The sequence below is a fragment of the Pectinophora gossypiella genome, chromosome 25 (assembly GCF_024362695.1).
Source record: "Pectinophora gossypiella chromosome 25, ilPecGoss1.1, whole genome shotgun sequence".
In the NCBI taxonomy this organism is placed as follows: Eukaryota; Metazoa; Arthropoda; class Insecta; order Lepidoptera; family Gelechiidae; genus Pectinophora; species Pectinophora gossypiella.
This window is the reverse complement of record NC_065428.1, coordinates 6,813,276-6,828,194: the sequence shown is the minus strand read 5'-3', so window position 1 is coordinate 6,828,194 and position 14,919 is coordinate 6,813,276. Positions and strand designations below refer to the sequence as shown.

Below are 14,919 nucleotides of genomic sequence, written 5' to 3'. Positions count from 1 at the left end.
AGCCTAGAAAGTCCCTCGGTCAATATAAATTCATCCCCCTAACATTATCCCGTTTTTCACAGGGTCCGCTTACCTAACCTGAATATTTGACAGGTCCGGTTTTTTACAGAAGCGACTACCAGTCTGACCTTCCAACCCGCGAAGGGAAAACCAGCCCAATACAGGTTAGGTCACATACTTCCGAAAATGCATTACTCGGGAATGTGGGTTTCCTCACGTTGTTTTCCTTCACTGCTGAGCACGTGATAATCATTTATGATCCAAACATGAATTCGAAAATAGACGACTGCATGATAAAAATATCATCTCATCAAAAAAGGCTACTTGGTTGTATGTCGATGCTTCATTGGCACCGGGTGAGAGCCTTCAGCGCTCCTCATTTGTCCGGCCAATTAGTTAATGCCATCTTCGGCAAATCTACAATAAGTCACAAAAATATACCCATGGCTATGACTAATTATAGGCGAAACTCTTTCTTGTTACGCAACATCAAGCAATTTAATGATATTTCGGGTATAATTGACATCGACCTATTCTGTACAAGCACATCAACTGTAAGGAGACATATAACACAGCATCACTTTAGTTACTAGTTGGTTCCTCACTATTGCACCTATACCGGTTTAAACCACCAAATAGGTGCATTCGTTTTATTATTATTTAAGTTTGTGGCATAAGCATGAACTGTTTAATTTACATACAATTAATATTATTTAACTGTGGAGATTTTTTGTTAGCGCATAGTTAAGCAATCGCTTTTATACACTAATGTTATTTGTCTGTAAATCTTCCTAAAAAATAAAAAAAATAATGCTCCATTTCCGTGTACGATATTAGTCAACATGGGACCTCATACGAATTTTCATAACGAACTCCTGGGAACGGCCTTTCCAATTCATTCGAATTCACGCCAGTAATTCTTAAAAAAGCGAATTAAAAGGAAATAGGCAAGGCTAATTGGTTTCCGTTTCACATTACTAGCAATTCAATTAATAATTGACTGAACATTAATTGGAATTTCTTTCTTCCGTTTTGTGCGTACACCATTACTTTTGAGGAAAATGAATGAAAGGTTTTGAGTCGTTTCAATAAGTGCAGGTTTCGTGTAATCATTTTCCGTGTTCCAAAAGTCAGGTCAGGTCGATAATTAAACAATGGGTTTCCGATTTTGAAAGATATATGTGTACGGTATATGTATCATCATCATCAATTTAAGAGCCACGCTCTTGTCGGTGTAGCATTCTTCACTTTTTTAGGGAAAAATAGGGCAGTGGTTTCTCTCTTGCATTCCGCCCCGCAGTACTCTGACGCGATTGGGATGGCGCCCAGAGTAGTCTATTTCAAAGCCGTACTAGGACTCCTGTCCTCCGCCTCTGAATAGTACTGATAGTTACTGCTGCCCTCTGTCAGGTTCCAGGTTACAGTCCCTGTGACTTGCCCCGTCCGTCCTGCATTGCCATACCGATGGCAATATCCGCCTCTGCAACTTTTTCTACCTTAGAATATCGTCATAGACAAAACAAAATTAATCATAGACCTCTTTTTTGGAATTTTAAAATCAAAACATATATACATCATATATGTTTTTATTTTTGTTTTTTATGTTTTATATAGTAATATATTACATATATTACTAGATACATGTACCGTACTTCGTTGATTAAAGATTTTTTTTGTACAAAGTAAGTTAATAATAATAATCGTAAAATACGTAGGTAAAGTGACAGACTGCCTAGAGCTCCTAATAACCTTTTTTGAAACAACATAATATCTTACTCAAAGTCTCATAATTAAGTAAATATAGTCCCTACTAGATAAACATAGACTGAAGGTAAACAAATATCGGTTTATGTTTATATCAGTCTACGTAAATAAGGCACACACACTGTGTGTATGGCAAGACACGCACGCACGCATGCACGCACGCACGCACTCACGCACGCACGCATGCACGCACGCACGCATGCACGCACACACGCATGCACGCATGCACGCACGCACGCACGCACGCACCCACACACACACACACTCACACACATACACACACATACAACACTGCACACTTACATGGCGACGATTTGGAAACGAAGCCATTTGTATTGTGTTTATATTTCTCTTTGAAAGCCAAAGCTCATAATCAGTATCCAAAGGGCATACCCATTAAAACCCATTTTTGGACGACCTTTTAATCGCAATCAACGAAAATAAACCCGAATCGATTGTCCGAAGCTAAAAAGCTTTTGTGAAACAATAACCGTTACTGAATTAAGGATGTCAGAAGTACCAAATAGTATCGATATCGCAACGGTATTAACCATCATCATCTTCCTAGTATTATCTCGTTTCTTACAGGACCCGCTAACCCAACCTGAAGATTTGACAGGTCCGGTTTTTTACAGCAGCGACTGCCTGTCTGACTTTCCAAGTTGCGAAGGGAAAACTAGCCCAATACAGTTTCGGTCACATATCTCCGAAAATGCATTTCTCGAGAATGTGGGTTTCATCACGATGTTTTCATTTATGATCCAAACATGAATTCGAAAACAAATTCGACATACATTGGTTTACGCCTGCGCTGGGATAAGAACCTGCGACCTGAAACTGAGAGGCAAGCTTTCTACCAACTGGGCTACCACGGCTCCTAGCAATTCTAGTTAATAAAATCACTTTGTGATTCCTAGATTGGTTAGAAATATAAGATGATTCGTGCTTTTCAGAAGACACGCTAAGCCGTTGGTTCCGGTTGCTACATACTAATATAAGTACGTAGTCGTTACATGAGCCATGTCAGGGGCCTTCGGCGGCTCAAAAATAACTCTGATACCAGGTTTCATTAGCCTGGTAATCTCACACGATAGAAGAAGATCAAAATTAACTAATTCCATATCGATATTCAATCATTTTCGCCAAGCCTAGAATCCCTTATATTTTGATAGGTACTAGCAACCCGCCCCGGCTTCGCTCGGGTGCAATACTGAGGAAAAAAAATGAAATTATTTAGACAATCCTCAACATTAAAAATCTCGAAAATAACAGAATTTCTTCACTATTTAATGGATGTTATTAGACATATAAACCTTCCTCTTGAATCACTCTATCTGTTAAAAAAAACCGCATCAAAGTCTGTTGCGTAGTTTTAAAGATTTAAGCGTACATAGGGATATAGGGACAGAAAAAGCGACTTTGTTTTATACTACATAGTGATTCGTCCCTTCTGTCTCGTTAGATTAGTATTCTCCTTACACATGGTATGCTAGTCACGTCGCGTTATTGAGAAAGTGGTGAAGTCTCGTATTCAATCTGTAATTCTCACATACATTCGCAAAACTTTATTAGCGCCCCCCAAATTTTTTTAACGGCCTGTTGGTCCAATAGTTTGAGCGTTGGGCTTACGATCCGGAGGTCCCGGGTTCAAATCCCGGTAGGGACTCATCACCAAAATCACTTTGTGATACCTAGTTTGGTTATAGGACATTACAAGCTGATTACCTGATTGTCGGTAAGAATCCGTACTTCGGAAGGCACGTTAAACCGATGGTCCCGATTACTACTTACTGATGTAAGTCAGTAGTCGTTACATGAGCCATGTCAGGGGCTTTTGGCAAAAATCACAAAAATCACTTTGTGATCCCTAGTTTGGTTAGGACATTACAGGCTGGATTCGGAAGGCACGTTAAGCCGTTGGTCCCGGTTACTACATACTGATGTAAGTAAATAGTCGTTAAATGAGTCATATTATTATCAGGGGCGTTTGGCGGCTCAATAGTAACCCTGACACCAGGGTTGATGGGGTTGGTAATCCACCTCACAACCCACACGATAGAAGAAGAATATTTTTGGTTATTGTGGAATAAACTATTTCTTTTGTTTGGAGATAGTGAGAACCGTGGTAGCCCAGTTGGAGAATGCTTGATTCTCACTTTCGGTCGAGCCAACTGGGTTAGTGAGAACTAGGAAATCGATGTGTAATCCATTAGTTAACAATTAGTGTGCCTCGCCCACACATCCACCATTAATGGACTAAATAATTCCACTGGACTCAGGTACATCACAGTAGATTGTGCTAATGAAAAACGTCGTATATGAAACTGCAAAATATTCGTGATCACACACTCCGCAATGTACATCAAATTGTCATTGTAATTTACAATTGTAAGTTTTATTAAACAGGCCCCTGGTGCTTTTATTTATTCTCTCACACTTGCACAAGTACGCACACTCAAGTACGCTCGCTCACACACACACTTACTCACACACACACAGACACAGACACACACACACACACACACACACACACACACACACACACACACACACACACACACTCACACACACTACCTTTTTGTAATAGTTAATTTTTAAATTACTTTTCTCATATTGCTTACTTTTTTTTTACTTCCTTTCTTTGTATTGCTCTATTGATAACGTTATTAATGACCGTATTCCTGGAGGTGGAGGCCTGGAGACCTATAACACAGGGTACCCTAGTTTAGGTTCCAGCCTCTACAAATATTATTAATGTTCATGTTTTAAAATTATTGTAAATTAGTATAAGAACAAGTCAAGTCATTTGTAGAGGAAATAAATATTTTACTTACTTACTTATTTATAACAGTGTATAATTTAAATTTAAAAAGTAACATGATCCAGTCAACGTCCTCGGTGTAAAATTTACATTACAATATTCTGTACAATTACAGAGATGGAAAATACAATCTGGAAGAGACAAGGCAACAGTTGGCCTGTCAGACTGTGAAACCGAGATAATTAATTATCTAGACACGTTACACTGCCTTCCTTGTTTTGTGTTGAAATTTTCTGTTTAGGGATTGGATTTTGTTAATTAATTGAAATAACAAAGACTTTAATTGAATTTAATTTCATTCATCAACATTCCATATCATCATAATTAAAACACATAATACCGGGTTATCACCGTGTTAAAATCACAGATATGAGAATCCCGATATTTGAACACTGTTGCAAGTGCCATGATCACGGGATGACTAATAAACCTACCCGATACATGCCGGAGTCCCACAAAGCTCCGTCCTTTCCCCTTTACTATTTTCATTGTATACTAGTGATATTCCCATATCCCTTAATACCGAATCAGCTTTATTTGCGGATGATACAGCCATCTATTGTGCCGTGGTCGAGTTATGATGACCGGAATCCTCCAACGCGCGGCCAATGCCTTAGGCAAGTGGTTTCGCAAATGAAGAATGGAGGTAAACCCGGAGAAAAGTGCAGCAGTGTACTTTTCAAAGGGCTATTATAACACGCCACGGCCACGCCGTCAACTTAAAGTCATCAAGATGTCTGGCAAGCCGATCCCTTGGGAGGAGCGAGTCAAATATCTCGGCGTAGTCTTAGATAGACGTCTTACTTTCACGGCCCATATTAAACGTGTGCGCGATCGCGCCGCGTTTGTAATGGGCCGTCTTCATTGTCTCCTTAACAAACGTAGTTAATTGTCCCTTAGGTATAAGGTGAAAATCTACACGGCTTGCATCCGTCCGATCATGACCTATGCAGGGGAAGTTTTCACTCACGCGAATCCCTCTCAAATTCACCGTCTACAGAAAAAAAAGGAAAAAATAAACTGGAAAATTGGAGTTGAGTAGGTAGATTCATAATTTTTAGCGCGCATAATCGCCTGTTTGAATAATCACATGACAAACATTCGGTAGTGTTTTTTTGTTAACAAAAAATTTCGAACGCCTTATTGCAAAACCGACAGCATTCGACCAATCGCGACCGCTTCTGTGTGACCGCTCAACGTGTTTAGGATCTTGAATGAGCCAATCAGAACGCACGGTTCTTCACTGCCGCTATCCCATGCGTCAGCTAGCGGAGAAAATTAGATTTACGATAAACCAAACATGTTTTTTTTATAATTAAGTTCTGTAACCTGGAACCTGACAGAGGGCAGCAGTAACTGTCAGTACTATTCAGAGGCGAGGACAGGAGTGTATGATGTGTGTGAGTGCAGGAGTATATCTTTGTAATAAATAGACTACTCTGGGCGCCATCCCACTAGCGTCAGACAGAGTACTTCGGGGCGGAAGGCAAGAGGGAAACCACTGCCCTATTTTTCCCTAAAGAAAGTAGCATGGGAAATGCTGCACCGACAAGAGCGTGGCACTTAAATTGATGATGATGATGTGATGAATTTCTGTTCTAAATTGGCGTTGGAATTTTTTTAACACTTCCAGACTCTCTATAAAATAGTATAACAGAGTTGACAAGGAAATTATTGTAGAACGGTTTTGTATCTGAAGTCGACATAGCCAGGAAATTGTTCCCACCCAACTGTTGCCGGTTTAAAGTGAAAAATAAAATTTGCAATTCAAATGCTGTTTACGTGCTTCCAACGAATTCGTTGCTTGGAAGGGCTGGGAAGTTGGCGGGGTTTAGTTTTAAGTTTAAAGTGTATAGCTATTGTGAAGTCAAATTACTTAAATCCGTTTTAAGTTTTACTTAGAAATGGTCTTTGGGGTTATTACGACGTAGCCTCTTTCAGTGTTAGCATTTGTAAAATTATCTTACGTAGATACTTACATAAAATAAAAAATAATAGTACTACTAACAGAGTATTGAACGGTAACTCTCCGGCCTGTGCTTTTTTGACGTGACTTAGGGCTCAAACTGGATGACAGCGGCAGCGGCGCGGCGGCGAAAGCGGCGCGGGGAGCGGCGCGTTCAAATGCTAAGATTTACATTGAAGTGTTCTCGATGGCAGCGGCGCGGCGAGCGGGGTAAGAGCCTCTGTGTCTCTGCGTTTGAAACTCGCCTATTTGTTTCCTTTGTTCATTATAGGGATTCAGATCTTCTTTTGCCCATAATAAATCGTACGAAACAAAAGAACTACAATCGAAAATGCGTTGTTGCCGTTTCGACATCGCGTTCATTTGAGACACAACTCTATACCGCCGCAACATCGTGCGATTTGCCCGCTGGCATCGAGAACGGAACAGCGGCCGCCGCGCCACTCCCCGCGCCGCTGCCGCTGTCATCCAGTTTGAGCCCTTATTATAGATTTACCGCAGATAGCATTAACTACTTGGCTGGACAAATGGCGCTGAGGGCTCTCACCCGGTACAAAATTTAAGACGACAGGCCTGAGGGTGCCCAGTAGCCTTTACATATAGGTAGGTAATGTACCTACACACTAACACTACATGATGTATTTATTTATTTTTTTACAAAGCTCTGTGGTGCGTGGGTACTTAGTTCATCTTGCGATGGATGTACCTCTGACTACCCCATTTGGGATATAGGCGTGAACTTACATACATAAACTGCCTATATACGTCCCACTGCTGGGCACAGGCCTCCCATCAATCAACCGGAGGGGGTATGGAGCATACTCCACCACGCTGCCCCAATGCGGGTTGGTGGAGGTGTTTTTACGGCTAATAGCCGGGACCAATGGCTTAACGTGCCCTCCGAAGCACGGAATCATCTTACTTTTTCGGACAATCAGGTGATTCAAGCCTGAAAAGTCCTTACCAAACAAAGGACAGTCTCACAAAGTGATTTCGACAATGTCCCCATCGGGAATCGAACCCGGACCTCCAGATCGTGAGCCTAACGCTCTAACCACTAGACCATGGAGGCTGTTTGTGAACTTATATTATGCGTGAACTTATATTATGCTATTTTTAGCTTGTCATATATTTGGAACTTTGAATTGACATCGTAATCAAAGGATCAGCCACTCTACGACAGATGTTGATGAAGACAAATGTCAAACTCATGAGACTCGATAATATCATCGGGAAAAACATTACCCTCCTCTATTGGCAGTCGTAAAACATCCACGTTTCTGCTTTTTCACAAACCGCCCACTTTAAAGCCACAATGTATAAAGTGTCGACATTTTACTTCAATTTGACTTAGGAGTCGTTGTTTCTTATATTTTTATTGACCCTATACAGAGCTCTCTTTCTCACCATATGCCTTCTTACTGAGTAAGTGCGAGGGAGTTGGAAATTCCGCGCGCGCTTCCGTTTACTCTTTCAAGTCAATAATTATTTATCTTAAGTAAATTACAATACAAGGAATAAAAATAAAATTGCTATTCAAAATTCTAGATTAAGTAAATTAAATTCATCTTTTTTCGGGTTTTCTTTTCTTGGTAAATTCATGAAAATTTTAATGTTTTTTTAAATTATTTTCAGGCCCGTTGCGAAGGATAACTTCGAAGAAAGAAGTTATTCTGTGATAACAGAATCATGGTCAGAGTCACATACCCTTCACGATTCGTTACGGTGTCACTAACATGGGTGTTGTTTCGTAACGAATACTGAGGGGGATGATTCAGCTCATTACTCTGAGTTGACGTCAAGTGGAATTTTGCGTCGCAAAATTCATTTTTTATTATTATTATTTTCAATTCTATACAGAATCATGGTCTTCCCTTTAGTATTCGTTACGGTGTCACTAACACACTGTATTAATAAATAAATAAATAAATTATTGTGATAACTTATGTAATTACCACGATAACCGAAGTCGACGCGTACAAATTGGCGGGCAATTGACCCAGTTAGCAATAAAAGTTGCCTATCGACCTCTAAATGAAGATATCAATAGCACAAGGACAAAAAATACTCTATGGTCTTGTGGTATACAGGCTTGCTTCTCAATCGGAAAGCGCCGGTTTGAACCCCCGTACCGGACTTACACAAAGAAGTTATAAATTTACCTTAAGTGCAGTTTTCACTAACACAGTTGCCTTGACCATCTTCTTCTTCTTCTATCGTGTGGGTTGTGAGGTGATTACCAACCCCATCAACCCTGGTGTCAGGGTTATTATTGAGCCGCCAAAGGCCCCTGACATGACTCATGTAACGACTACGTACTTACATTAGTAAGAAGTAACCGGGACCAACGGCTTAACGTGCCTTCCGAAGCACGGATCATCTTACTTTTTGGACAATCAGGTGATCAGCCTGTAATGTCCTAACCAAACTAGGGATCACAAAGTGATTTTTGTGATTTGTCCCCACCGGGAATCGAACCCGAGACCTCCGGGATCGTGAGCACATCGCTCAACCACTGGACCACAGAGGCCGTCACCATTATAGACGGCGATACGGCTCACCTATCACGTTGGTCTAACAGAAAACTCGATGAGGTGGGGGTAGTTCCTTCAACTTGCGATGGAGGTACCTCTGACTACCCCAATTGGAATATAGTCGTGTGCTTATTAACATAAGCACTGGACCACAAACGCCGGTAATCAATTATTAATTTACCTTAAGTGCAGTTTTCACTAACACAGTTGCTTCGATCATTATAGACGGCGATACGGCTCACCTATCACGTTGGTCTAACAGAAAGCTCGGTGAGGTGTGGGTAGTTAGTTCATTTTGCGATGGAGGTTGGAGGTGCCTCTGCCTACCCCAATTGGGATATAGTCGTGAGCTTATGTTGTTATCATTAGCACAATCTATTGTGATGTTCCAACGGCTATCTAAGTCCAGTGGAATTATTTAGTCCATTAATGGTGGGCGAGGCACTCTAATTGTTAACTAATGGATTACATCTGTTTTCCTAGCTACCCAGGAAGTACTTGGTGGTTTTGTGGAAAATACTCTATTGTGTACGGTCACGAGTAATAATATGTAAACACTTTATTATTATTATTTGTATGTCGTTTCCATATCTCGGGCCTATGGCGCGACACCAAACACTTCAGGACCCCGATACCCACCCAGCCTGTGTGGTCGACGATTTCCCTCAATCAGCGTTTATCGCTATCGACCCCCTAGGGTCGATTAATTCTTCCAAATACTTTTCCTCTCCGACGACGCCCTGAGCCGAAGTTCGCGCCCAACTGGGCACCCTCAGGCCTGTTGTCTTAAACGTTGTACCGGGTGAGACCCTTCAGCGCTCCCCATTGTCTGGCCAAGTAGTAGTGTAGTGTAGTGGCCATAAGCGGCAAATCTACAATAAGTCACGTCAAAAAAAAGATCCGTAGACGTCTATAATGATCGAGCCAACTGTGTTAGAGAACTGCACTTAAGGTAAATGAATAACTTGTAGCGGACCCAACTAGTTGGCCACCTAGTTCCGCTCACATGCAACAGATGGCGCCACATTCAATAATGCAGTTTTCAAGCAGTCGTAAAACGCGATATCAAAGTTTTCACAGCAAGACGCATATATACAACTTTCAACATAACACCGTTGGATCGTCGATCCCTAGTCACACTACCAACTTGTGGCTAGCGGGGTACTCTGCTCTGTTCGGTACCCCGAAAACATCCTTTGGTGTAAGTCCGCCAAAAACTCATTGGTGTAAGTCCGGTAGCGAGGATCGATTGAGAAACAAGGTGTTATACGACCATAGCACAGTACTATACATGAGTTTGGTTCTTAAATATTTTACATCGTATCTTATATTACGTAAAGGAAAGCAATCTCGAACTTATTTTACGAATTCTCATGATGGACTGATGTTATGGGCTATAGGCTGATCCCTTATCACCATAAGGTTCATCATATCCATCTTAGGACTTCGTATCAACAGTGGCTGCAAGTTGTCTTTGATTACTTGTGGCTCTGCCCACCCCATTTGGGATTACGGGCGTGAGTTTATGTATGTATGTATGTTTACGAATTCTCTTAGACTGCGCGGATGCCTAAAACAAGATTCTTAGCTGACTCTGGCTACATTATTAAAGTAGACAGGAAGAGTCGATATATTTTCCTTAGAAAAGCTAATACATTTCAGTCTAGGCTTAAAAATTTATAGACTGCGCTGTAAAACTAGACCTGGCTTAGAAGGGAACCTCCTCACAGCGCAACGCGATTCCTGCGATATCGAAACAGAAGCGTAGAGTAGATTGACGCATAAGATCACGCCCAATTCCACGGCAGACAGAGATGCGAGTATAAGTGGTGAAGTGGGAAAAGGAAGGCGAACATATCACGATCAAAGCCAGAAAAACACCAGCTCAAAAGTGCATAGTTTGATCATTCTCTTCTATCGTGTGGGTTGTGAGGTGGATTACCAACCCCATCAACCCTGGTGTCAGGGTTACTATTGAGCCGCCAAAGGCCACTGACATTGAACATGTAACAACTACTAACTTACATCAATAAGTAGTAAACGGGACCAACGGCTTAACGTGCCTTCCGAAACACGGATCATCTTTCTTTCGGACAATCAGGTGATCAGCCTGTAATGTCCTATAACCAAACTAGGGATCACAAAGTGATTTTAGTGATGTGTCCCCACCGGGATTTGAACCCGGGACCTCCGGATCGTGAGCCCAACGCTCAAACCACTGGACCACAGAGGCCGTTATATTTTCATGAGAGGATAAGAAGCAAAAGTTCTAGGCTCGCCCCTATTTGATGGGACTGAAATATAGCTGGTGACCATTGGGTGTAGGTATATACAGGTTGATAGTGACATCGTAAGGAAAAAATTGAGGGATGATTCAGGCCATGATTCTGAGTTGATATCAAGTAGAATTTTCCGTTGCAAAAGTAAGGAACTGAAAATAATTTAGAAAAACACTAATCCCTCAGTGTTTGTTACGGTGTCACTAACACCCATTCGCACTTGTATGGCTTCATATACACACTTGTACTGGGTGTAAGTGACTTAGTAACGAATACTGGAGGGGGCGGACGATTCAGTTCATTACTCTGAGTTAATATCAAGTGGAATTTTTCCATCGCAAAAGTATGCAAATGAAAATAATAAAAAAACACAAACATTTTCATGAATTTTCCGACAGGAAATTCCTCTTGATATCAACTCAGAATCATGGTCTGAAACATCCCCCTCAGTATTCGTTACGAGGTTACTAACACCCTGTATATTATCGACACTGGATACATTTTTGCCATACGCAATAATAATAATTCTAAGAGGTGCTCGATGAGCTGTGGGTGTGGCTCTGCCTACCCTTTCGGGGACCCAAGCGTAATGCTAATGTTATGATATTATTATGATACTCCAACTCAAGTCCAAATGTCAAGTCAACTCAAAATAAATCCAAATCATGCGACACTCAATTAAACCCATGTTCGAGTAGAAATTGTTATAAATCACCCAAACTGACAGCTTCGCTAATTAATAACGAGTAACGGTTATAACTGGCGTAATTATAACGTTATGGCTGTTATAACGTTGGGGACCGTTCGAGAAATTATTTTCGATCACATTACTTTTCTGTAATGATGAATTTTATGTACAGGCTGGTCAAGATATTCATATCAAGACAATAGTTACACGAGTAATTCTTTCTTGTTGTTTCGATAGCATTCAGATTTTTCCCGCCAGTTTTTTTGCCACCCGGACAGAATTTTCCTCAGCATTCATAACAACGGCCACTGTGGTCCAGTGGTTGAGCGTTGTTCTCACGATCCGGAGGCCCCGAGTTTGAATCCCGAACATATCACAAAAATCACTTTCTGATCCCTAGTTTGGTTAGGACATTACAGGCTGATCCGCTGATTTTCTGACAGATGATCCGTGCTTCGGAAGGCACGTTAAGCTGGTCCCGGTTACTACTTACTGGTGTATGTAGTCGTTACATGAGCCATGTCAGGGGCCTTTGGCGGCTCAATAATAACCCTGACACCAGGGTTGATGGGGTTGGTAATCCACCTCATAACCCACACGATAAGATGAAGTATACACCCTGTATTTTTATTTGAACATGTCTTGGATCGCGTTTGTGTCGCAAGCGAGATTTGTTCACTGTTTTTATCTCGACACAGGAAATCCTCCATCAACACAGTTTCTAATTTTGAAATTACATCACGGACGAGTACCACCGAATTGCTACCTCGTCAAAATTAATTGTGGTATCACGTAGAAGCAACCTGAACAGAGGGTGTTCTAATTATTACATACAACGTATACAGCGTGTCCTGTCACTAATTGATGTTTACTGAGGACGGTTATTAATTAAAGGTATGACAAAAATTATACAAAGTTCATGACTTTATTGTCCATCATAAAAAAACTTGTAGTATCATAAAAAGTGGTGTCAGAAGTATATCCATCGCAAGATGAACTAAGAACCCACACCTCACCGAGGTTTCTGTTAGACCAACGTGATAGGTGGTGAGCTCTTCTTCTTCATATCGTGTGGATTGTCAGGTGGATTACCAACCCCATCAACCCTGGTGTCAGGGTCATGATTGAGCCGCCAAAGGCTCTTGACATGACTCATGTAACGATTACTCACATTAGTAAAAAGTAACCGGGACCAACGGCTCAGCGTGCCTTCCGAAACACGGATCATCTTACTTTCGGACAATCAGGTGATCAGCCTATAATGTCCTATCCTAACCAAACTAGGGATCACATAGCTTGCTAGACCCGGGCGGTTAAAATGTCTCATCATCATCAGCCCATTAACGTCCCCACTGCTGGGGCACGAGCCCCCATCCCATCCTATGACCGGCCTTTGCGAAAGTTGCTTTACTTCAACAATCGCAGACCGAGCGCGTTAACCGCTGCGCCACCGAGCTCCTCAAGTTCCTCAAGTTAAAAAGTCTACATTGAAGCAATTCATCTCAGAAAGCACTATTTCTATTTGACATTCGTTTGCATTGCGCACTTACTTTTATATACGCAAATGTCAAATTGGAAGATTGCTTTCTTAGGTGAATCGCTTCGATGTGGCCATTTTAACCCCCCCGCTGTTCACAAAGAGATTTGGGCGCGCCGTGGTCATCTTCCGGCCAAGTAGTTAATGCCATCTGCGGCAAATCTACAATAAGTCACGTCAAAAAAAAAGGAAAAAAAAGGGGTAGTTACCTACCTCCCTCGTCTACATTGAGCTTAAATGATAATACAATTTTAAATCTCCAGGTACAAATGAAATATCAGTAATTTCCGCGTACATTTTACTGCTAAGTGAAAACGTTCGGAAGCGAATATGTACATTTTTAATTAACGTTCACGTGAAAATAATAATTATATTTTCCATTAACATTCGAGTTATTGGGAATTTTATTCACTGGAGTATTTCTTTATGACTTATTTTCAATAGGTAATTGTTTTGTTGCTGCTTTTTATTGAAAGAAAGACCAACGACCACGAAAGACAACGACCTCTGTGGTCCAGTGTTTGAGCGTTGGTCTCACGATCCGGAGGTCCCGGGTTCGAATCCCGGTGGGGACATAGCACAAAAATTACTTTGTGATCAGCGTGTAATCCTAACCACCTACTACACACACTAGGGATCTAGTTTGGTTAGGGTTACAGGCTGATCACCTGATTGTCTGACAGTAAGATGATCCGTGCTTCAGAAGGCACGTTAAGCCGTTGGTCCGGTTACTAATTACTGATGTATACGTAGTTGTTACATAAGCCATGTCAAGGGCCTATGGCGGCTCAATCATAACCCTGACATCAGGGTTGATGAGGCTCGTACATTCCACCTCACAACCCACACGATAAGAAGAAGAAGTAGAAACTATATACCTTGACGATGAATAAATCCACTTGATATTAACTTAGAATAATGAGTTGTCATGATGTCACTATACACCCCGTACAATTACTTACAGGTAGCCATAAAAGTAATTATGGTTGTTAGTGACACCATAATGTATAATTATTATACTAGCGACCCGCCCCGGCTTCGCTCGGGTGCGATGCTGAGGAAAAAATGAAATTATTTACGACATCACATTAAAAACCTCAAAAATAACAGTATTTTTCCACGATTTAATGGATGTTATTATACATATAAACCTTCCTCTTCAATCGCTCTATCAATTAAAAAAAACCGCATCAAAATCCGTTGGGTAGTTTTAAAGATTTAAGCGTACATAGTGACAGAAAAAGCGACTTTGTTTTATACTATGTAGTGATTCAAACGGCTTTGTTATGTTCAATCTATTAAAAACTAAAATGCTTCTTTTCCTTGTCCA

The 14,919-nt window shown here is 41.1% G+C and overlaps 1 protein-coding gene across 1 annotated transcript in view; it reads left to right on the top strand.

The window, feature by feature from the left end:
* The window catches only part of LOC126378123 (sex peptide receptor), a 366,368-nt gene that overhangs the window by 303,112 nt on the left and 48,337 nt on the right, over positions 1 to 14,919 (top strand). The window lies entirely within an intron of this gene.